Source organism: Tamandua tetradactyla, chromosome 19 (assembly GCF_023851605.1).
Source record: "Tamandua tetradactyla isolate mTamTet1 chromosome 19, mTamTet1.pri, whole genome shotgun sequence".
Lineage (NCBI taxonomy): Eukaryota > Metazoa > Chordata > Mammalia > Pilosa > Myrmecophagidae > Tamandua > Tamandua tetradactyla.
Window position 1 is genome coordinate 49,749,351 of NC_135345.1, and position 24,171 is coordinate 49,773,521.

Here is a 24,171-nt window from a genome sequence, read left to right on the forward strand (position 1 = left end):
AATTCCCCCACTTCATTTCTTTACTTAGCTCTATTCCAAATAAATTTTCCAATGTTCTTGATAGTGCCTGACTGTGGCTTGTGTGTGAGAATAAAATCAATGGCTACATCCATGGGTTTTTTTTTTAAAAAAAGCATTTCTCACTATTCCTTTGAGAATCATGTCTGCTTGCCTTGGTCTTAATTATAAAGCAAGGTAAAAAGCAAAGGGAATTATCTTGATAATACAGAGCCAAAAAAACTTCCCACGACTATTGACTTTGAAAGCAGTTTAGGCGTTCTAAAAGTTTTATATTAGCTCTCTACATTGATTGCACACCCTGAAAAAAATTATTTCTCTCTCCCTGTATAAAGGAAGATATGATTACATTCAAGAATGCCAGGCAGATCTCTCAGGGCTTACTGTGAAATATGTTGGACAAAAATATTGTCGAGCCTTTGACAGAATAAATATGCGGGCTGATGTAGTGTTTGTAGAGAGAACTGGCTGCTATTGACAAATACACCCGTTAAGAGAAAGAGAAATGTTACTTCAAATGGACTAGAGAACAAAGCAGGCTGTGCATAAAGAACAGGTAGCTCACTTTATTAGAAAGTATGCTGGAGACTCCCTTTGCAATTCCCACAAAAGGGCACGCTGTTGCTATTCCCCTCACAGTATAGTTGATTTACATTTCGGAGTTCATCAGAGGAGTACAGAGAAAGCTATTTAAAATGATCTCCATTGAAAGGGCTACTTTTGCTTCTCAAGGTTTCTATTTTCAAAAAAAAATTTATTTTCAATATTCTTTATCTATTCATATGTGGAAAACTTTAGGATGAAATGATGTTTATGTTTCCTTTTTGGTAAATATGGTTTGGTGACTACTTCAAATACTAAAAGAACAAATTAAAAAATTATACAGTTACTCTAGCTATTGTGTGATCTGTAACCAGTGGCTGTGTCATTATGATTAAGCCTCCTTTATTAAATTTATGTATGAATTTAAATATTATGTATAAATTTAAATAAAATTAAAATAACCAAATTGAATCTAAAAAAGATCTACTTCTCTAATTCTTAACTTTTATTGAATCTCTTGTGGAAGAGTACCCAACGTGACCTTTCAAGAGAGAAGAAAAGAAAGAGAGAAATGAGGAAAGAAGGAAGGAAGGAAGGGGTGGGGTGGAGGAAGGAAGAAAAAAACATCAAAAGAAAAAAAAAGGACACCAAATAGCTTAGAGATGTGTTATGAATTTTAGATCCTAGCTATATTACTACCAATGACACCATTTTCCCAAGAAGACTTATTAAGTTTTGACAACCATTTGTGAAATTTTAAAAGTAATCTTCTCCAGTTTCCTCAACTTATTCTGTTAAACCATAATTTCCAACTTCAATACTTCAGAATCGCTTTCATGATTTTTCCCATAACTGCTCATCGACTAAAAAAACTATGGACCTATTTTTTACTTACATATATATGCGCATGTGTGTGTGTATATATAAATGTATATATATTGAAAGGAAACTTTTGTTGGTTGTGTATGTGGGAAAACATTGCTTTTAAAATAGACATTCAAATAAATCCAGGCAGCACATTTTAATAAAATTTTTAAAAATGCTTATCCATGTTCCACCAACAATGTTTTTACCCTCATTTGTAGAAGTGAGATAACAATATCACCTACATAATCGAGGATTATTAAGCTTAAATAAGCTAATGGAAGCAAAGGATTCTCAACATATACTTGCACATAATCATGGCACATAGGCATCCACTTATCTCTTATAAAACCCGTGGCCCATGCATAATACTTAGATAATAAACATCACGTTACTTATATAATAATTACCAACAAAATAAAGTCCTTGGTTTTCTTTACTAACCTTTTGTGAAACCAACTTAAAGGTAGTCTCCCTTCAATCACTGCTATGTATGCCAGACTTTGAAATGGCCACCTTAGAAACTACCATTTGGTTATATTGCAACTCAACTTTTGATTTTATTTATCAAAGAGAAGCCTGAAATTGTGGCTCAAATCCAAAATTCCACCTTGGTTTGCATCGCTAAAAGAACACTTAACCTGGCATTTCATTTTTAATTGTAAAAATTATGATCAGAATATTATGTAACATTCCAGATATGGATTTACCATTTTGTGTCAAGGTAACATGCTGCTTATGTATTATGTGGCATCCCATCACATTGTGGAACAGTAGTCTACCTCAGATTAAGACAGAAAATCACAGCGGACTTCTGGAAACAAATGAATCATTAAAATGCAGTAAAAATTTATGAAGGCTACTGCTTTCAGGAATATATTTTCTTATTTTTGTATCTTAATCTAAGTATTCTGATTGGAGTTGATATACTTCATGTACAGGAAGGTAATATTGATTCATTCCGTCTAAAATAATTAATGGGTTTTGGGTGCTAGGGGAGTTCAGTGGTAAAATTCTCACCTCCAATGAGGGAGACCTGGGTTCTATTCCCATCCCGTGCACTTCCCTGCTCCCCCCCAAAATATTCAGTAAATGGTGTTACAATTGCTGGATAGTCACATGGAAAAAGAATGAAATGTGAACTCCATCACACAGTATACAAAAAAAAAAACCTTATGAAATCAGTAATGAAACAATGAGTACCATATTTACTGGAATTAATGTCTCAGCCCTCCGAATTCTTATACCTAAAAAACACATTTTCAAGAAGAAAAAACAAAATGTTTTCCTACAAAACTCATTTTTTTTTTCCTGCTTGGAAAAAAAAGCAGGAAAGAAATGTTCCAAGTAGAACATTCTTTATCCTTTCCAAGATATAGATAGTTAAATTAAAGGAGCAGTTCTTTGTCCAAATAATTAGTACTTGTTTCTATGTATTTCCTAGATGCATTTTAGGTTTACCATTTTCTTTCTTTTTTTAACAAAGATATGGCTAGAGCTGTTGGGGTAGAGAGAGGCTGTAATGCAACCGTAATGAGCTGGAGATGATAGAACTGACTGATTCTTTTTTTTCAAGTGGCAAAGTAGTAGATAATATGCCAATAACAGCAATAACAAAATATTAATATAAATACAATCTTTAATTACTTATTAAATTCTTACATTGTTAACTCCTATTTTTTTACTCATGTAAAATTGCTTAAAGCATAGGAAGAACATTGATGTTCTTCCTAAAATATCAATGAATTATTGAAGACAGGGATAAATGTATCACTTAAGAACCCTAACAACCAATTGCACTGAAAATCAAAGTTATTACTTATCGATTAAGAAGGTGAAAATCGTGAAGTTGAATGAGTACTGACTGAAGTGTTATGATCAGAACTATGTTATTTATATACTTTTACTTTCTCAATCAAGTGATGGACAATACCATGACAAAAAAAATCCCTTCAGGTTTAGTAATATTTTATTCTGATCCATGGCAGGCACAGATTGCAAGGTTCCATTTGAACTCTGGCTTTCCAAGCTCCCATGAAAATATTTGAGACATGAAAAAAAAGTTCAGTAGCTCCAAAATAGAAAAAAAAAGTTGCAAGAACAAAATTAAGATTATTTATTAAATGTCTCCAAATGTAACATTATATCTACAGTTCTCTTGTGACAAAAAAAAATTCCAAAAGTTATTTTGAAAATTATATTTCCTGCATTCACTAAGGCAGTCCCCAGGTCAATAGAATGCTCACAGAGAACTCTCTCATGCTTTGTTTGCCTTGGCTTTTTCTACCTGTTCTCTTGCCTCTAATCTTTTCTTTTTCAGTTCTAGCCTGCAGTCCACTAGCGTGTTTGTTTTTATAAAACAACACTTCATCACACCTATCTCCTGCTCAGGAAACTATTGACTCCCATTTACACACCATATCAAGTTTAGCAGCTCTACCGATATTCATCTCTTTGCAATCACATCTATCCTTGTTACAGTCTTATTTAAGTTTTCATCCAGCCACGAAGCCTTTCCTTATAAGTGCGAGTTTCTTTTCACTTTCCCTAACTACAAGACTGATTTTAACTCCCAAGTTTCTTGCTCCCTTTCTTTTCAACTGAACACTGTTCATCTTCCAAGACCCAGTTCAGAAAATAGCTCCCCTTAAAATCTTCCTACCACTTCTCTAAACATCATAAATTTCCCTCTCCCTATACAGAACGTGAAACCTATTGCAATACAGTACTTAATGATAAAATGTCAACTCCTTTTAACTATTTCTTCATGTATTTTAGCCTTATCTTTCAAAAATTAGTATAATCTTTTTGAGATTCATCTGTTCCTTGTGCTTCTTTTCACCACAGTTCATAACACAGCACATTCTATAGAACAGTAAATAGTTATTTATTTACATTTAAACTTCAATCCTGCTCTTAACCAATATCCCCCTGATTAGTTTGGCTTTGTGTAGTCGGGTTTGCTAAAATTTGAGAAAGCTAATGCCTTTTAAGAAAATGGAACTTTATTTGAAAATGGAAACCCTATATGAAAATGGTTAATTCTAATGCTTAAGATCTGCTGTAGCTGATGGGTATGGAACTTTCTCCTTAGAGTACAGGGCATGTTAAGATAAAATGAATGCATACACAATACTTTGGAAAATGTGTTTTCTCGTTTTACAAGCATGCAGATACATGCATGGGTACTTTTGCTTCAAAATAGGTCCCCCAGAAATTATGCTTAGTGCATCAACATTGCTGCATTCAAAATATGTCCACAACTCTTCTTTATGAAATCCATTTGAATGTTGGCTACATATGTAAATATTCAAAATGGTGGCAAATTGTTTCCTTGAAAGTGATTACTGGAACAAATAAGTGTAGAAAATAAACTCAGGAACAATATTTTGGTCAAAAACAAGGTAGAAAAAACACACACATAATTTTTTTTACTGCATGGTTCATCAAATAACTATAACTGCACCTTATAAATGAGAGCTCAGAAGTGCTTTTAGCTAGGGACATACATGAGTGAAATAATTTATCTTCTCCATAAGACCATTTTAAAGAGTCCAAACTTATAGGTTAGTTCATACCCATTGCTTAGCTCAGATGTAATATTTACAGAGTGAAAAAGTAGAGCTATACAATTTATATCTTACTTCATTATATCAAGTAAGGAGAATTATATTCTGTCTGAAAGGTTAAAGCAAATATGTTTCATAAATATGAAAAACAAAATAATTAACAAATTATAGGAGGACATTTAGTTACCTGGATGGAGTAGGATCAATGCACTGATGAATTTGCTTGTGTTTGGATGCAAGTCATAAGAGAAAAAGAGTCAGTGATGTCTGAGGCTTTTGACCTGAGGAACTGAAAAATGGAATTAAGGAAGACTGTAAGTGGAACATTTCTGAGAAGCTAAGGAGCTATATTTTGGATATGCTATGTTTGAAATGCCTATCAGACATGCCAGTGAAGAGGTTGGTTGTCAGTTAAATGTGAAAACTTATTGGAACTCAAGTCATTGATATATAGATGGTCTTTAAAGCCATGTGATTGGATGAGATTATCCAGGAAAGGAGCACAGATAGAATGGAGATGAGGCCCAACATTTGGAGAAGCATTGGAATAATTTGAAAACTGATAATGGACCATTTGATTTAGCAACATGAGTTTATTAGTGACTTTGACATGAGAGGTTGAAAGATGAAGCAAATAGCCTGAGGAAATAGATTCAAGAGAGAAAGAATTGGAAACAATGAACCTTCAAGTGTGCTGGTGAGGAAGACACATTAGAGAAAGAAATTTTGATAATTTAGGAGAGAGAGGGAAGAGATACTGGGGCAATGACCCTGAGTATCCAGGAGAATGTGCCATCTACTGCAAAAGTGGAGGCTTAACTTTAGATAGGCACAGGGACATTTCATTTATAGTAATAGGAGAGAAGGCAGAGTCTATGGATTCAAAGTTATTGGTGGATCAATATGATAGCATTTAATCATTACAATGACCTCTTAAGATATGTACTCTTTGTTTTACCTCCTTTTAAGTTAGGAAACTAAGGCATCATCAGGTTAAATAACCTTTTTTTTTAGGTCACTTACATGGAAAATAACTAAGCCAGGATTTGATCTCAAGCAATCTGACTTCACAGCCTAAATGCTTAACTACTATTGTAATAGAAATACAGAATCCAACACAAGGTCATATATCACCTAGACAATTTTATTTTTGTCCTGGATGTCACTTTCAGAACAACATCAGTAACTCAGGGTGCATTGAGAGGAGCACAACCAGGATTGCAAAAGTCTTGGAACTTTGTTTCAATGTAGCAGAGATAATGAGGCTCTCAAGATTACCTCTGTTATCACTATGCTCTTTATCATTAAAGATTGGTTCCACCTGAGATGCCAGCATTTTTGGATTGTGCTGGGAAATAGAGGAAAAACAAAAAAAAAACCATGATTTTAAATAAAATTTTAAGAAAAGAGGGCAGTGTGGAGAAGTAGAAAAAGTTGGAATTAGGGCCTGAAACTGAGCATAGGCAATGGAGAAGTGTGAGAAATCATGTGAAATATTTGAAAGACCATCATAAAATGAATACTTAGTCTATTTGCTTCTCACAGAAGATTTATGCTCAACATGTGGAACTTTTGATAGGTGTGAGTTTCATTTACCTAAGTGTAGCAAGCCTAAAGTGACATAGCCCATTATAAAATATTATCCTAAAGAGCTGTTCAAAAACTGAAATTAATGCCTCATTATTAGCTTTTTTCCATTAGAATATGAGTGTTATATATTATGAGATCAATGTAATTGATTAATATTCTTCTTGAGGAGTTATTTTATTTTGGTCTTAAAATTCTGTTTTCTTCATTGTATATGTCTATTAATACCAATAAAATAGATTATCACAATCTTTCACAAAATGATTGTGATAGAAATAACACTTTGTGTATACAATGATCATACCACTTGAAACGCATGTTGGAATAGTCCATGACTTAAAGCTGAGTTCATATCCAACTTTACAGATGTTGACTCCCATAAAAAAGCTCATTCTCATTTAAGCATGAAGAAGGAGAGGAACTTTTGCTAAACCCAAGAGTTGATGACATTGCTGCAGAAGCCTGATTTGCATGTATCAGACAGATTTTTCATTGCTTCCTGGCTCTTTAGCATGGAGGTTGCCCATAGGGAGGCAGGCTGGTACATTACAAAGAAATAGGATTTGGATCAGACAAGCCATCCTCACTATTTATTAGTTGCATGATTTAGGACCATATACACAACTCTCTGAACCCCCGTTTCTTCATTTATAAAATGGCCATAATGATATCTCTCTTTCTTTCAGGTTCTTATAAGAACAAGTATACGTGAAGTGAGAATGAAAGTGTTTTTGTTTGTTTCCTAACATGTTTGTTTCGTTTTCCTCTTTCCCTTCTCTCACAGTGGCCCCTCCATCACTAGAAATGTTTAGAACGTGTGGACAAGCAAAATGCACATCCAGGATGCTGTCAAAGGGATTTTTGACCCTGAGCATGAGACCGAGTAACATGTTTATGAGGAATTATAGCATCATTATTGCTATAGAGCAAAGAAAACATTATTCATGGTGATAAAAAACAGACATTGGAGACAGATAGTTCTTGGATATGATCTTAACTCTCTAATATAATAATACCTCTTCTATAATTGACTTGGATATGTCAATTAACCTGTTTCTCCAGGTTATTCTTCATAATAATCCAATGGAGCATGGTTGTTGACAATTAAATGAGAAAATTCATTTAAAATACATAGCAAAGGGCCTGCCATATAGTAAGCACTCAATAAACAGCAGTAATTCCTATTCTTAGGAACTGCTCTGTCGGTTAAGAGCCTATCTCTTTAGTGTACTATTCCATTTCCTGGGGAGGTGCTGCTGCTTTCAAGATTAAACGGAAGCCTTTTTCTTGACTCTTATAGAATCACTTGGATTACATTTGTTGATATCTATTCCTAGCCTTTTAGATTCTCTCCAGATTTGCTCAAATTGGACAGTGAAGAGGAATTTCATTCTTTCTGTACTCTGAGTTTTTTTAGTCATTGGATTAGTGGGGCCAGGGAAGAATGAAGCCATTCTCTTGATGCAGGAACTCTGTTATTGCTCATTATTTTCAAGTATTTTGTGCTTTAGTCTTTTCTGTCACAGGATAATTCTGTTCCAAAGAAACTGTATGTGCTGAAAATATAAAGAGTCATTTTTATTCACCCCATATAAAAAGGGCAATGAAGAATGCCATTTTTAGAAAAAAGACAAAGAGTCTTTGAAGATCAGCCTCCTTTCTTTCTTTTATTTAGAAATACACATGCCAAATGAGATGCCAAGAGATTTGGTTTCTGCTAAGAAGCTTTAGAAAATTAGGAACTGTAGTTGAATGCAGCATTTTAAAATGAGGGGAAATAGAGTATAATGAGTTTATAGCTTTGTTCCAGGTTCCACTTCCATATTCTGCTTTTATCTCCATTTTTATTGTCAAGAATTTAAAATAGTACTACTCATGGCTAAGAGAATGGTGAGCCATACCTTTAAAGTCAGTTGCTTTTCCCAAAATGGATGTCTTACTTATTTTCAATGTCTGAGAAGAGACAGAAGGAAATAATAACAAAATAATTGACCTACATGCTATGTCCTAAGAAAGTGGACAACTAAGGTCCGTTCAAAGAAGTATGATATTATCAGGGTCCTCTTTGGGATACACAACATTTCAAATAATTCTGAAGAAACCTTTCTCCCCTGACTTTCAGCAATTTAAAAGAAAAATTTAGAAAAGCCACCCAAATTCTCACTAGTCTATGCTCTGACTCTATTTCCTAGTTATCTGCCATTTTCCTAATTCTATTAGGAGAATCAAACAAACTTAGACTCCGAATTCCTATATGTCCAGTAGGACTTTGGGATTCATCTTAACATAAGATCATAGATTCAAGTTTCAGCTTGCCATTACAGTGGATGCCAATCCTTCTCAGTAAACTGGAGTCACTGATTGGCATCTGGGCGCAGCAGAGCAGCCCATGGTACTTAAGCTCCTCATTATGCCAGCATAGCTCTAAGAAGGAAATCCCTGAGGACACATCTGTGGTATAAATACACCAGGTTGTAGTATACCAAACCTAGCTGGAGGTGATTGTAATTAAATTATCTGGAGCTCTGATGTGACCTTGCCCTTGCTTAGTACAATATGTCTTCTCTCAAAAGCTGGAAGACTGTATAAGGTGGTGGTTATGAGCACAGATTTAATAGTAAGACAGAGCTGGGTTTGAACTGGATTGCCACTGACCAGTTGGAGGGACTTGGGCAATATTTCTCAAACTTTCTGAACCTCAGTTTCCATCTTTGAAAAGTGGAGAATAAATGCAGTTACTACTTAATAAATTTCTGAAAATAAAAGGTAAAAATGCATGAAAGGGGTGGGGGGTGGGGCAAGTTTGTGGCTTAGTGAGATGTGGAATTTAGTTAGTCCTCTAGGGAAGCTAGTAAATAGCCAAGAACTGTCTTGCATGACTGTCTGGGGGCCTTCATGGACTGGACACACATCATACACCAGTCTGGAATGGGGGGAATGGCCAAGATCCCACACAGAACTGTAAGTCTCCCAAACCATGGAGGCTGGCACTCCTCCCCCACTGGCACAGCACTCTGCCTCAGAGTTGGTTCCCCAAGGGAAAAAGAAGTCCTCTCTACTGGAAGCAAGGAAGGTAGTTCAATCAAGCTCTAGTTGTGGAATTAATGAACAAATTCTGACCGCTGAGTACAAGCTCCAAGATAGATAAACATGAAACAAGCACAAAAGGAACTCTGAGGTTTCACCCTAGCAGAGAGGGGCTAGGGTTGATGGGGAAAAAAAAACAGGTTTTTTGAGTAGGATGAACTCAAAATACTGGAAAAGGGGCACAGTGAGCTAGATACCAACTCTGACTCTTGATTGGCAAACCCAGGGCCAGGGGTCCTTCTCTGAGAAGGTGCTTTTTGTTTTGTTTTTCTCTGTTTGTTTGCTTGCTTTTTTTTTTTTTTTTTTTTTACTTCTTAACATTCCTGGGCATTCTCAGGCTTCAGCACTGCCCCAGGCAAGAACAGAATTAGTATATGTCTGGGAGACAAAGTAACTAGTCAGGTGAAGGAGATAATTCCCTGAAGGGCATATCATTAAATAGTCTCTATGGGAATCAAGGAAAGATAGCTCTTCCAAGCTCCAATTGCAGTTTAATCCCAGCATAGAAGAGGTGGGGCTGACAGACAAAAATAAAATATTTCATTTTATTTCAAATAAAAATAATAAAAGGATTTTGGAAACTGAGCTCAGAGTATTGGAAAGGGGGGACACATAGAGCCAGGTACCAATTCCAGCTCCTAACAAATGGAACTTGGGAGCTTGAAACTGGCTCTGAAAAAGGGTTTCTTTTTATTTTTTCATTTTTTTAAACTAGTCTAAGCAGCTCTTTAGAAAAAGCCTCAACATTTTCAATTGTCATTGGGACCCAGGTAAGGACTGACTTAAGATAGGTCTGAGAGACAAAGTAATGAGTGGGGAAAATAATTTCCTAGAGGTGTATCTTCCTGGAGATAAGGGAATCAGGGCCCAGCTCAAGAGGTGGTCCTCCTTCAGGGAATTCAGAGCCTGATGGTTGGAAAACAGAAGCAATCTAAGCCCACCTTCTACCTCATCTGCCTCAAACACACCTCTGGCAGGGACGGGCTGCTGAGAATTAAAGGCACTGCATCCCTTTATACTGGTGAGGAGCAGTGGAATAGGAAAAGCACAGAGGCAAGAGGCTTCATAGTAAAGTCTGACAACTTGCTGTGTCTCACCCTCAGGGAACTTGATACCGATTACACCCTTCTCCTGAGACTAGACTCACTGGTGGGGAAAATCTGATTGAGATCAATCATATTTGGGGAGACCCTTCTCAAAATAAGGTTCCATACAGTCAGGGAACCAGTAAAATGAGGGCTGAAAAATTCTGATCAGTTAGACAGAAGCTATGCTAGATGTCTAGAATAAGTTGAACAGAACACCAAATAACAAATAGAGAACAAAGGCAACTAACAAGAAAAGCCTAGGTAAAAGAGCACAAATGACCTCCGGAATAAACTAATCAAAGGAATCAGATGCGTCAACATTGGCAAAAAATTATGAGAAAAATGAAGATATAGCCCAGTCAAAGGAACAAACTAACATTTCAAATGAGACACAGGAGTAGAAATAATTATTTAAGGATGTTTGAACAGACATGCAAAAGCACATCAAAAATAAAATCAGTGAGTTGAGGGAAGAACAAGATATGGCAAAAGAGATGGAAGATACAAAGAAGATATTGGGTAAACATAAAGAAGAACTTGCAAAGTTTGAAAAAATAAATGGCACAATGAAAGGCACAATAGATGAGATGAGAAACACAAGAAGACTTGCAACAGTAGATTTGAAGAGGCAGAAAAAAGGATTAGTGAACTAGGAGACAGAACTTCTGAAATCCTACACACAAAAGAACAGATAGGAAAAGAATGGAAAAATATGAGCAGGATCTCAGGGAATTGAATGACAACAGAAAGCACACAAGTATGGGTGTCAGAAGGGGAAGAGAAGGAAAATGGAGCAGAAAGAATAATGAAGGAAAGAATCACTAAAAAATGTCCCAACTTTTATGAACAACATAAAATTACAGATCCAAGAAGCACAGTGTATGCTAAACAGAAAAAAATCTGAATATACCTACTCCAAGATACTTATTAATCAGATTGTCAAATGTCAAAGACAAAGAGAGAATTCTGAAAGCAGTAAGAGGAAAGCAATCCATCATATACAAGGGAAACTCAATAAAACTATGTGCAGATTTCTCAGCAGAAACCATGGAGATGAGAAAGCAGTGGTATGACATATTTAAGATAATGAAAGAGAAAAACTGCCAACCAAGAATTCTATATCCAGCAAAACATCCTTCAAAATGAGGGAGATTTTTAAATATTTTCAGACAAACAGAGACTGAGAGAATTTGTGAACAAAAGACTGGTCTGCAAGAAGTAGTAGAGGAAACACTCCTAAGCAGACAGGAAAAGACAGGAGAAAGAGGTTTGGAGAAGTGTGTAGAAATGACTATCAATAACATAAAAAGAGAGAGAGAAAAACTAAGATATAAAATATAAAATCCAAAAGACAAAATGATAAAAGAAAATAGTTCCTTGACAATAATAACATTAAATTTAATGGACTAAACTCTCCATTCAAAGCATATAGACTAGAAGAGTGAATTACAAAACAGGACCCATCTTTATGCTGTCTACAAGAGATTCACTTTAAACCCAAGGATATATATAGGTTATAAGTGAAAAACTGGAAAGAGATATTTCATGCAAACAACCACCGCTATATTAATATCCAACAAATCAGACTTCATGTGTAAAACAATAAAATGAGACATAGAAAGACACTATGTATTAATAAAAGGGACAATTCATCAAGAAGACATAACAATCATAAATACTTATGCACCAAGCCAGTATGTCTTAAAATACATGAAGCACACTGACAACACTGAAGAAAGAAGTAGACACCTCTACAATAAAAGCTGAAGATTTTAATACACATCTCTCATTGATAGATAGATAAGGGATCAATATCTTGATTTATATGATAAATGATTTCGATTTTTTTGATAAATGAACAAGACCTAACAGACACTTATAGGACACTAAATGCCACAACAACCAGGAGACACATTTTTCTTAAGTGCTTATACATCATTCCCTAGGATAGATAACATGTCAGGTAACAAAGCAAGTCTCAATGAATTTAAGAAGATCGAAATTATACAGAACATTTTCTTGGACTATAAAGGAGTGAAGTTGGAAATCAATAAAAAGCAGAAGGCTGGAAAATTCACAAGTGTATGAAGACTAAACAACACACTCTTAAACAAGCAGTGGGTCAAGGAAGAAATTATAAGAGAAATCAGTAAATCTCTTGAGGCAAATGAAAAAGAAAACACAACAAATCAAAATTTATGAAATGCAGCACATGTGGTCCTGAGAGGGAAATAGATTGCCCTAAGTGCTTACATTAAAAAGTAAGAAAGAGCAAAAAATGAGGAATTAACTGTTCACCTGGAGGAATTAGAGAAATAACAGCAAACTAACCCCAAAAGAAAATAGAAGGAAAGAAATAAAGATTAAAGCAGAAATAAATGAAATTGAAAACCGGAAAACAATAGAGAGAATCAAGAAAACCAGAAGTTGTTTTTTGAGAAAATTCAATAAAATCAATGTCAGCTAGGCGACAAAAAAAAAAAAAGAAGAAGAAGAAGAAAGAAGATGGAAATAAATAAAATCAGAAATAAGAGAGGGGACAAAATGACTGACCCCACAGAAATAAAAGAGATAGTGAGAGGATACTATGAGCAACTGTATGCTGAAAAACTAGAGAACATAGGAAAAATTGACAACTTCCTAGAACAGCATGAACAATTAACATTGACTTGAGTGTAAATAGAAACATAAACAAAGCAATCAAAAGTAAAGAGATTGAGTCAGTCAACAAAAAGCTCCCCAAAAAGAAAAGTCCAGGACCAGATGTCTTCACATGTGAATTCTACCAGGCATTCAAGAAAGAATCAGCACCAATTATGCTCAAATTCTGCAAAAAAAAAATTGAAGAGGAGGTAAAGCTACCTAACTCATTCTATGAAGCCAGCATCACCCTAATACCAAAGCCAGAAAAAGATACTGTAAGAAAAGAAAATTACACACCATCCTCTTTAATGAACATAGAGGCAAAAATCCTCAAAAAAATACTTGCAAATAGAATCCTGGAGCACATTAAAAGAATTATACACCATGACCAAGTGGGACTGATTGCAGGTATGCAAAGCTAGTTCAACTCAAGAAAATCAATTAATATAATACACCACATCAATAAATCAAAGCAAAAAAACCCACATGATCATCAAAAAAGGCATTTGAAAAATTCATCATCCTTTCCCGATGAAAATTCTTCAAAGGATAGGAATAGAAGAGATCTCCCACAACATGATAAAGGAAATATATGAACAACTCACAGTTAACATCATACTAAATCAGAAATGACTGAAAGATTTTCCACTAACATCAGGAACTAGACAAATATCCCACTGTCGCCATTGTTATTCAACATTGTGCTGGAAGTTATACCTAGAGCAATTAGGCAGGAAAAAAAAATAAAAAGCACCCAAATTGGAAAGGAAGAAGAAAAACGTTCACTGTTTGCAGATGATATGATACTGTATGTCAAAATCCTGAAAAATCTACAGCAAAGGTGCTAGAACTAATGAATGAGTTCAGCAGAGTGGCAGGGTATAAAATCAGTATGCAAAACTCAGTAGTGTTTCTATAACAAACATTGTAAGAATGAAATCAAGAAAAAAAATCCATTTACAATAGTAACCAAAGAATCAAATATTTAAGAATAAATTTAACCAAAGCCACAAAAAAAGCTATGCAGAGAAAACTACATGAAAGTGCTAAAATAAAACAAAGAAGACCTAAATAAATGGAAGGTCATACTGTGCTCATGGATTGGAAGACTACATATAATTAAGATGTCAATTCTACCCAAATTGTTTTATAGATTCGGTGCAATACCAATAAAATCCCAACAGCTTAGCTTGCAGAAATAGAAAAACAAATAACCAAATTTTGGAAAGGTAGGTTGCCCCAAATAGCTAAATATATTGTGAAAAAGAGAAATTAATAAGAAGTCTCATATTACCCAACTGTAAAGCATATTACAAAGCTACAGTGGGCAAAATAGCATGGTACTAGCATAAAGATACCAATTTGAAACCAATGGAATCGAATTGAGAGGTCAGAAATAGACCCCTTCATCTATGGACAGTTAGTCTTTGATAAGGCAGTCAAACCAACTCAACTGGAACAGAGCAGTCTCTTTAATAAATGGTGTTTGTAGAAGTGGATATCCATATCCAAAAGAATGAAAGAAGACCCATATCACACACCTTATTCAAAAATTAACTAAAAGTAGATCAAACACCTAAACATTAGAGATAAGAACATAAAACCTTTAAAAGAAAATGTAGGGAAATATTTAAAGAGTTTTTGATAGAAGATGGTTTTGTAGACCTTATACCCAAAGCACGAGCAATGAAAGAAAAAATAGAATGGTATCTCCTCAAAATTAAACACCTTTGTGCATCAGAGGACTTTGCCAGAAAAGTAAAAAGACAGCGTAGGCAATGGGTGACAATATTTGGAAACCACATAGCAGGTAAGGGTTTAATTTCCAGAATATATAAAGAGATCCTACAATTTAACAATAAAAAAGACAAACAACCCAATTTAAAAATGGGCAAAATACATGGACAAACACTTTTCTGGAGAGGAAATATAAGTAGCTCAAAATATATCAAAAGATGCTCAACTTCACTGGCTATTAGGGAAATGCAGATCAAAACCACAATGAGGTATCATCTCACACCTATTAGAATGGCCATTAAAATTACAAGTGCTGGAGAAGATGTAGAGAACGAGCCACACAGTCACTGTTGGTAGCAATGTGGAATGGTACAACCACCCTAGAGGCAGTTTGGCTGTTCCTCAGGAAGCTAAGTATAGAATTGCCACATGTTCCAGCAAGTCCATTGCTAGGTATATATTTGGAGGAAATGAAGGCAGGGACACAAATGGACGCTTGCACACTAATGTTTATAGGGACAGTATTCATGATTGCCAAAAGATGGAAACAGCCCAAATGTCCATCAGTAGGCAAGTGGATAAAAAACTATAGTATATGTATACAATGAAATATTGTATAGCAGTAAGACAGAATAAAATCATGAAGTATGTAACAACATGGATGAATCTTGAGGACATTATGATAGTGAAATGAGCCAGAAACAAAAAGACAAATTCTGTATGGTCTCATTAAGATGCAGTAACATAATGAGTGAACTTTGAAAGTTAAAGTTAAAGTTGGAAACACAGGTTTTCAGGAGATGGAAAGAAGGTAGAGAGTGGGCATTTGATGCTGAAGGAGTACAGAATGTTCAACAGGATTGATTTTATAGATCCAGAAGTGGACAACACAATACTGTCTGATGGTAGCACAATATAAACAAAGATGAATGTGAGTATGATTGAAAGAGGATGGTCAGGAGCATTTATGACACCAGAAAGAAAGATAGAAGACAAAGACTTGGACTGTATAACATAACAAAACCTAAGGAGGTCAGTGATGGTGCTTAAATGTACAAATATTAGAAGGCTTTTATGTGAAGGAGAACAAATGAATGTGAATAGTGTAAGATATTGAAAATGGGATGTATATGGAAAAATACAATCAATGCAAACAGTAGTCTATAGTTAACAGTAACATTGTAATATGCTTCCAGTAAATGTAATAAAGGCAATATAGCAAAGCTAAACGTCAATAAAAAGAAGTACATAAAAGAGGGATAGGGATTCTTGGTGTTCTTGTTGTTTCTTCTTTCTATTTTATTTTGTTTTTTATTCTTCATTTTTCCTTTTTTTCCTCCTCCTCTTTCTTTGCAGAAAAAAATGGAAATTTCCTCGCATAGATTGTGGTGGTGAATACATAACTGATTATATGGGGAACCATTGATTTCTTTACTTAGGGTGGATTATGTGGTGTGTGAATAAGACTGTTTAAAAAACAAAGAGAAAGATTCAAGTGCTTGAGAAAATGTGGAGAGAAGGGTGATGTGTTCCTTAATCCCTGTTGGTAAAGAAGTAAAATGGAGCAACCCATCTGAAGGCAGTGTGGTGGTTCCACAGGAGGCTAAGTATAGAACTGTGATATGATTCAGCAACCCTGTTATTAGGTATATACTTGGAAGAACTGAAAGCAGGGACATGAATGGACATTTGCACACTGGTGTTTATGGTGGCAATACTCATAGTTTGCAATGGATGTAGGTGGCCTAAGGGAATATTGACTGATGAATGGAAGGGCCAACTGTGATCTAGACATACAATGGAATATTGACCAGCTGCAAGAAGGAATGGAGTTGTGAGGCATGCATCTAGGTGAATGGACTTTGAGGACAGTATGTGGAATGAAATAAGCCAGAAACAAAAGACAAACATTATAACGTGTCACTAGTATGGACTAGCTATAATGTGCAAACTCTTAAAATTTAACCCAAGAGCATAGGTTATCAGGGGAAGGCCTACTATAAAGTTTCCTAGACTGTAAGTTCTTACAGCAGTCACTTAAATTCTGGAGTTGTAATAGTTATTTCTAAATTTTGAGGTCCTGAGCTCTTTGTGTATAACCTGGCTGGTGCCTGGAATTTTGGGTATCTGTGTGATACCTGAGACTCAAAGCTAGAGTTCTGCAGCTATGGAAGTCAGTGATGGTGCTTTTGTTGTAGCAATGCACCATCTCATACAGCAACTATGTGAAAGCTGAAAAAAGAAATCAGACTTCAATCAAAGATATGAATGAAGTAGATCTGGTTAGGACTAAGGATAAGATTAACTAAGTTTTTCTTAACTTAATTTTATTTATATATATTATAAATTTCCATACCACGTAATCATTCAAAGTGTACAAAATGGTTCACAATACATCGTATAGCTGGGCATCTTTGATCATAAATCAACTTTTTCTTCTTTTCTATAAAAAATAATATATCTACAAAAAAAACAATAAATTTCAAAGCACATCACAACAATTAGTTGTAGAACAGATTTCAGAGTTTGGCATGGGTTAATTCCACATTTTTAGGTTTTTATTACTAACTACTTCAAGACACTGGAAATGAAAGGAGATATCAGTATAATGATTCAGTGCTCATATTCATTTGTTAAACCTTACCTTCTCTGTATAACTCCATATTACCTTCAATCTTTCTCCCATTCTTTAGGCATTTGTGCTATGCCTGTTCTAACTTTTTCATGTTGGAGGGGACTGTTGATAGTATGGGATAGGGGAATGGAACTAGTTGATGTTCTGGGGAGGCTGGCCCCTCTGAATTTCAAGACTCATCTGGTCTAGGGACTCATCTGGAGGTTGTAGGTTTCTGAAAAGTTACACTAGTGCATGGAACCTATGTAGAATCCTGTATAATGCCCTACGTGTTCTTTAGGATTGGCAGGAATGCTTTTGGTTAGGGTTGGGCAAGCTATGTTAAGAAGCAATGTCTAACTGAAGCTTGCATAAGAGTGACCTCCAGAGTAGCCTCTCAACTCTATTTGAACTATCTCTGCCACTGATAACTTACTTGTTACACTTCTTTTCCCCCTTTTAGTCAGGATGTCATCACTGATCCCATGGTGCAGGGCCAGACTCATCCCTGGGAATCATCTCCCATGCCAGCAGGGAGACTTTCAATCCTGAATGTCATGTCCCACGTAGGGGATAGGGCAGTAATTTAACTTGCAGAGTTGGGCTTAGACAGAGAGGCCACATCTGAGCAGCAAAAGAGGTCCTCTAGAGGTAATTCTTAGGCTTACCAATAGATAGGCTAAGCTTCTTTCTTATATACATAAGTTTCACACGAGCAAGTCTCAATATCAAGGACTTGGCCTACTGATTTGGGTATCCCTAATGTTTGACACAGTATCAGTGGTTTCCCTGGTGGTAAAGTTTAATAGTTCCATTTTTTTCCCCCATTCCTCAAGGGACTTTGTCAATGCTTTTTGATTATCTGTTTAATATACTTTGAGATGTATCCAGGCATTACACTAAGCTATACAAGATTAAAGGCCCTCATTTTTATTCTGAGCTCCCTGTGTTTGGATTGTTTAAGTGTTCTATCCAGACAGGTTGAATTAGATTATGTGCTATATAAAATTTTGGTTCAGGACAAAATAAAACTTTCTTCCTTTGGTCTCAAAGAGTAGGTGAAGTTCTAAAATACAGGCAATGTCTTCGTTACCCCTGTATGCTGAATTACCTTACTCCCAACCTGATCAGCGTCATCCTTATCTCTAAATACCAGGTTATACCTATATAAAACAGCTTCTCAAAATTCACAAATAGCAATTACCACTCCAGTGTAAATGTAACAGCTATAAGAGCTTACAAATCTAGGCCCCAGTTTTCTTAAAAGTATTCTCTCAGTGAGACCATACAATACTTACTCTTGGGTTTCTTGCTTATTTTGTCTCATCAAATGTCCCACAGGTTCATCACAGCATTTCATGACTCACAACTTTGCTCCTTATAGTATACTATTTGATCTATGTATACACCACTGTTCACCAATCTACTTTTCAGTTTGTGCATCCTTCAGCCACCTCCATCCATTGTGCATCATGTAAGATTGACTGAGTTTTAAAACTTAAACTTATGGGAGACAGCAAAGAAATAGATATTTGGTGCAAAATTTGTATTTTCTGTAGCACACTATCTAATTTAACTTGTATGGTCAGCTTATTTGAACACCATAATTATGTGGACTCTTGAATAGATAGTGAGATCTTGTTATTTTGCAGGCCAGTGTGATGCCCTGCTATATCCAGAGTAATTGAGCAGAGAATAAAAAACTCTCTGTAAAGCCCCCTTGAGGGACTGAGAAAAAATGTGGAAATGTTAAACTTCCCCACTTGGGGAATTCCAGATATTCTTGAAGGCATTGGGGACTACCAATTTAATAGGCTGAGCCCTCAATCTTGGGGCTTGCCCTTATGAAACTTGTTCCTGCAGAGGAGAAGCTAAGCCTCCTTATAATTATGCTTAAGAGTCATCCACAGAGAACTTATTTTGCTGCTCAGGTATGGCCTCTCTCAGAGTCAACTCAGCAGGTAAACCCACTGCCGTGCCCCCATGTGAGACATGACTCCTAAGGATGTAAATCTCCTTGGCAATGTGGGACAGGACACCAGGGATGAGCCTAGTCCTGGCATCATGGAATTGAGAAGTCTTCTTGACCAGAAAAGGGAAGAGAAATGAAACAAAATAAAGTTTCAGTAGCTGAGAGATTGCAAGTGGAATTGAGAATTCATTCTGGAGGTTATTTTTATGCATTATGGAGATACTCTTTTTTAGCTTTTAGTGGATTAGAATAGCTAGAAAGAAACATTTGAAACTGTTGAATTGTATTCCAGTAACCTTGATTCTTGAAGATGATTGTATAGCTACAATGTGACTATGTGATTGTGGAAACCTTGGGGCTGACACTCCCTTTAACCAGTGTATTGAGAGATGAGTTAAAAAATAAGGACAGGTTACAGGGTGGGCAACTGTGGTTCAGTGGCAGAGTTCTCGCCTGCCATGCCAGAGAGCCAGGTCCAATTCCTGCAGCATACCCATGACAAGAAAAAAAAAGGACAATAAATAATAGGAGGATAGGGATATGGGATATTTTGGGTGTTCATTTTTATTTTTATTTGTATTCTAATATGTATTTTGGGGGGGGTTTCCCCCAAACTTTGTTCAAAAATTGATTATGGCAATGAATGTACAGATATATGATAATACTGTGAGCCACTAATTGTATACTTTGGATGATTATAAGATATGTGAATATATCTCAAAAATATATAAAAATGCATGTAGAGCAATTACTTAAGATAGAGGCTATCACATTAGTAAACATTCAACATGTAAGTATTGCTGTTATTATTAGTCAGTTATTCTACCTTAATATTCTCCAGTAAAAATAAGAGATATGGGCTTCAATTAGCTTATCCATTATTTGATACCTCATTCTACAGTTAGTGAGAGGCCACCACATATAACATTTTGTGTGAAGTGCTATAATAATAAAAACATTCAAATCACTGAACAAAGAAGAGAGGAAGATACTACCATTTTGAGGAAAAGAAATTGGTGTTTTTCTTTATAGTGGCCCCACTCCATCCACCACCTGGTAGCTGAGTTGCCTCTTCTCCACATAATAAATAAATAGAAATCCCAAGACTGGACACTAATGTCTCTATTGCTCTGAGCAGACACTCTACTCTTACTCACACAGTAGAGAGCAGGGGCCCTGTGGTTTATGCTCTTCTTCCTGAGAGTTCAGATGCTAACAAAGGGTGACCACATACATTTTATAGTGTGCTCTTTGTACATGCACATGCAATAGCTCAGGCACAAGTCATAATCTCTGTTTTTCTGCCTAGAATGTCTTAGGTGAAGTAGCTGATATAGAGACTATTCAGGCACTTTTGTGATCATAGATGTTGCTCACTCAGTGCAAGAAATGCATTCCAGCAAAATTCCTCCACAAAGTGAATTTGCACTGTGCATACTCTTTTCCCATTGACTTACTCAGCTGGAAATGTTTGCTCTTTGGGTGTAATAAGGGTCACCTTTAGATTGAAGCCACACATTAAAATATTATATGTTTGAAGGGGAAAAGGGATTTCTGACAAAGTAACAGTCAGATTAAAAAATATTAATGTAAGTATCACAGGGCGCTCACATCACAATGCAAAAATAATATCAAGCACCCTCTGAAAAGCAAACTAATCATGCGCCTCATACTGCATTTCATATCATTCCTATTCTAGAGAGGCAAACCCCTAAAGACTTCATTATTTGGCTGCTTGAATATATTTATTTTAAGGAGTTAGCTCATGTGATTGTGGGAGTTGGCAAGTCCAATATCTGTAGGGCTGGAAAGTCAGGCAGAAATTTCTTGAGGCAGAATTTCTTCTTCTCAAGGAAACTTCCAGTTTTGCTCTTAAGGCCTTCAACTGTTTGTGTGAGATCCACCTGCAATTATCAAGGATAATATCCTTTAATTATGCTACAAAATATTTTCCTACCAATACCTTGATTAGTGTAGAATTAAATAAATCAGTTCTGTAGCCTGGCTACATTGACACCTAAAATTAGCCATCATGGACCTGTAAGATTTTGGATGAGATTTAAAAACTATTGTAAAGCAGTCGGAACAACCAATCCAATAGGCTGAGCACTCAATTTTGGGGCTCATCCCTATGAAACTTACTCCTGCAAAGGAGGAGCTAAGCCTGCTTATAATTATGCCTAAGCATCACCCACAGAGAACCTCTTTTGTTGCTCAGATGAGGCCTCTCTCTCTAAGCCAATTCAGCAGGTGAAGTCACTGCTCTCCTCCCTATGTGTGACATGACTCTCAGGGGTATAAATCTCTCTAGCAATGTGGAACATGGTTCTTGGGGGTGAGGCAGGACCTGGCATCATGGAAATGAGAAAGCCTTCTTGACCAAAAAGAGGAAGAAAAAATGAGACAGACTAAAGTTTTAGTAGCTGAGAGATTTCAAATACAGTTGAAAGGTTGTCCTGGAAGTTATTTTTACACATTATAGAGATATCCCTTTTTGGTTTATGGTGTATTGGAGTGGCTAGAGGGAAGTATCTGAAACTATTGAACTGTATTCCAGTAGCCTTGATTCTTGAAGATGATTTTATTACTATATAGCTTTTACAAAGTGACCATGTGACTATGAAAACCTTGTGTCTGATGCTCCCTTTATCCAGAGTATGGACAGGTGAATTAAAAAATAATAATAATAAGGATAATAAATAAATAAATAATAGGGGGGATAAGGGGTAAAAAAAACTTGAAATATTAGTGGTCAATGAGAGAGTGGGGTAAGGTATGGTATATATGAGTTTTTTCCTTTTTTCTTTTTATTTCTTTTCCTGGAATGATGCAAATGTTCTAAAAATTATCATGCTGATGAATACACAATTATGTGATGATATTTTGAGCCATTGATTCTGTATTTTGAATGGACTGTTTGTGTGTGAAGATAGCTCAATAAAAATATTTTTAAAAACCATTGTAATGATAACAGTTACTATGTATCAAGTGTTATCAACTGTCAAGCACAATTGCAATTGTATTTAGCACCCTTTCCAGGAGGCAGTATTAGGCTTTCTCTTATAACAGATGTGGAAACTGGAGCTGAGATTTAAATAATTTAACCAACATCTCTAAACTAGTTAGTAGCAGTGCTGGCATTTGAACATAGGTATGTAGCACTGCAAAGTCCATGAATTTAATTCAAACAGTACCCAGTTTGGTACTGGAAGTTCATCTCATTGTCTGTGGAGGTATCATTGTCTGGCAATCAATAATTATCTGTCTGAAAGAACATAGCCAAATAATTTATTGCGTCTGTATTATCTGTTCTCTTCCTAACTTAATAGATTAAGCTAGTTACCATATTTTCATTATAGACTATTAGGACATCACATATTATCTATTAATCTTGGAAAGTTTATTTCACAGAAGAACATTAACAAGCTTGTAGAATTTACCTGCAGCCAATCCCTCCAAATGATTCTAGCCATTTATCTGTCATTATGCTTAAGCTTATTCCTTTAGTTCATAATCCTGAATTAAGCAACTCAAAGCTAAATGTAGTATGATAAAAGGCAGTTTAAATGTTATAGCTCAAACTATCAATACTCTGAAAATGAAAAAGGCTTTATGATTTTAGAAAACCACAGATAAATAGTATTGTTTTAATATCTACTTTACAAATATCTGCAAATGAGGTTTTAGCATGAAAACTCCTCTGATCTAAGAGATCTTTTTTTTTGTTGTTATCTTTGGAATCTTTTCATTTGTACATAAACTTTGGATAAAAATAGACGTGATAGTTTTCAGTAACCCAGAGATAAAATGTATTTTTTTAATCAAGGATGCATCTACTAAAGATAGCTAGTTTCCAGTTAGAATGTAATATCCTCACCTAAGACCTCCCAAACAAACTCCCAGACATAAGCCAACTACATTTATGTGATCAGCTGTTCCAGAATGACCTGACAAGAATATTCATAGTAAAAAGTTCCCTATGTGTTAGAAACTTATTTCGTTTTCAATCTCAGCAGGAATAAGAACAATGCAAAAACAAGAAATCAATCCTCCAAACAAGCAAAACAAAAAATTCAATCAATGGAATTAATGGAAATTCTTATTCTTCCTTGAATATTGGCCATCTCTAAATCTCTAGATAATAAATATCAATATGTAAACATAATTATCAAAACATAATTACAGATCATGTAGTAAATTAATCCACTGTTAATAGTCTTTAAACCAGGATTTTACTTTTTTCAGAAAGTTAATACTATAATTAATCTCAACAAGAGTCTGGCCAAGTCAGGATGGAATAACAATGAGTGCCTCTGAATTTAGATAGTTTATACTTGAGGTGCTAAATCTGGACTAGTTTCAGATCACTGGTCTACTATTTCATTACTTTTTGTTGTTTCTTACCTTTATTTTCTTTTATGAGAATTTTGAAAGATGAAGAAAACAGAA

At 35.4% G+C, this 24,171-nt stretch overlaps 1 protein-coding gene and 1 long non-coding RNA gene across 2 annotated transcripts in view; one reads left to right on the forward strand and one right to left on the reverse strand.

Moving 5' to 3' along the window:
• GABRB1 (gamma-aminobutyric acid type A receptor subunit beta1) overlaps window positions 1-24,171 on the forward strand; it is a 473,078-nt gene that overhangs the window by 174,773 nt on the left and 274,134 nt on the right. The window lies entirely within an intron of this gene.
• LOC143663203 (uncharacterized) overlaps window positions 21,527-24,171 on the reverse strand; it is a 33,222-nt gene continuing 30,577 nt past the window's right edge. Inside the window, exon 4 of the long non-coding RNA XR_013165864.1 lies at window positions 21,527-21,626. This is a non-coding gene — a long non-coding RNA (uncharacterized LOC143663203). The remainder of the gene's footprint in view (window positions 21,627-24,171) is intronic.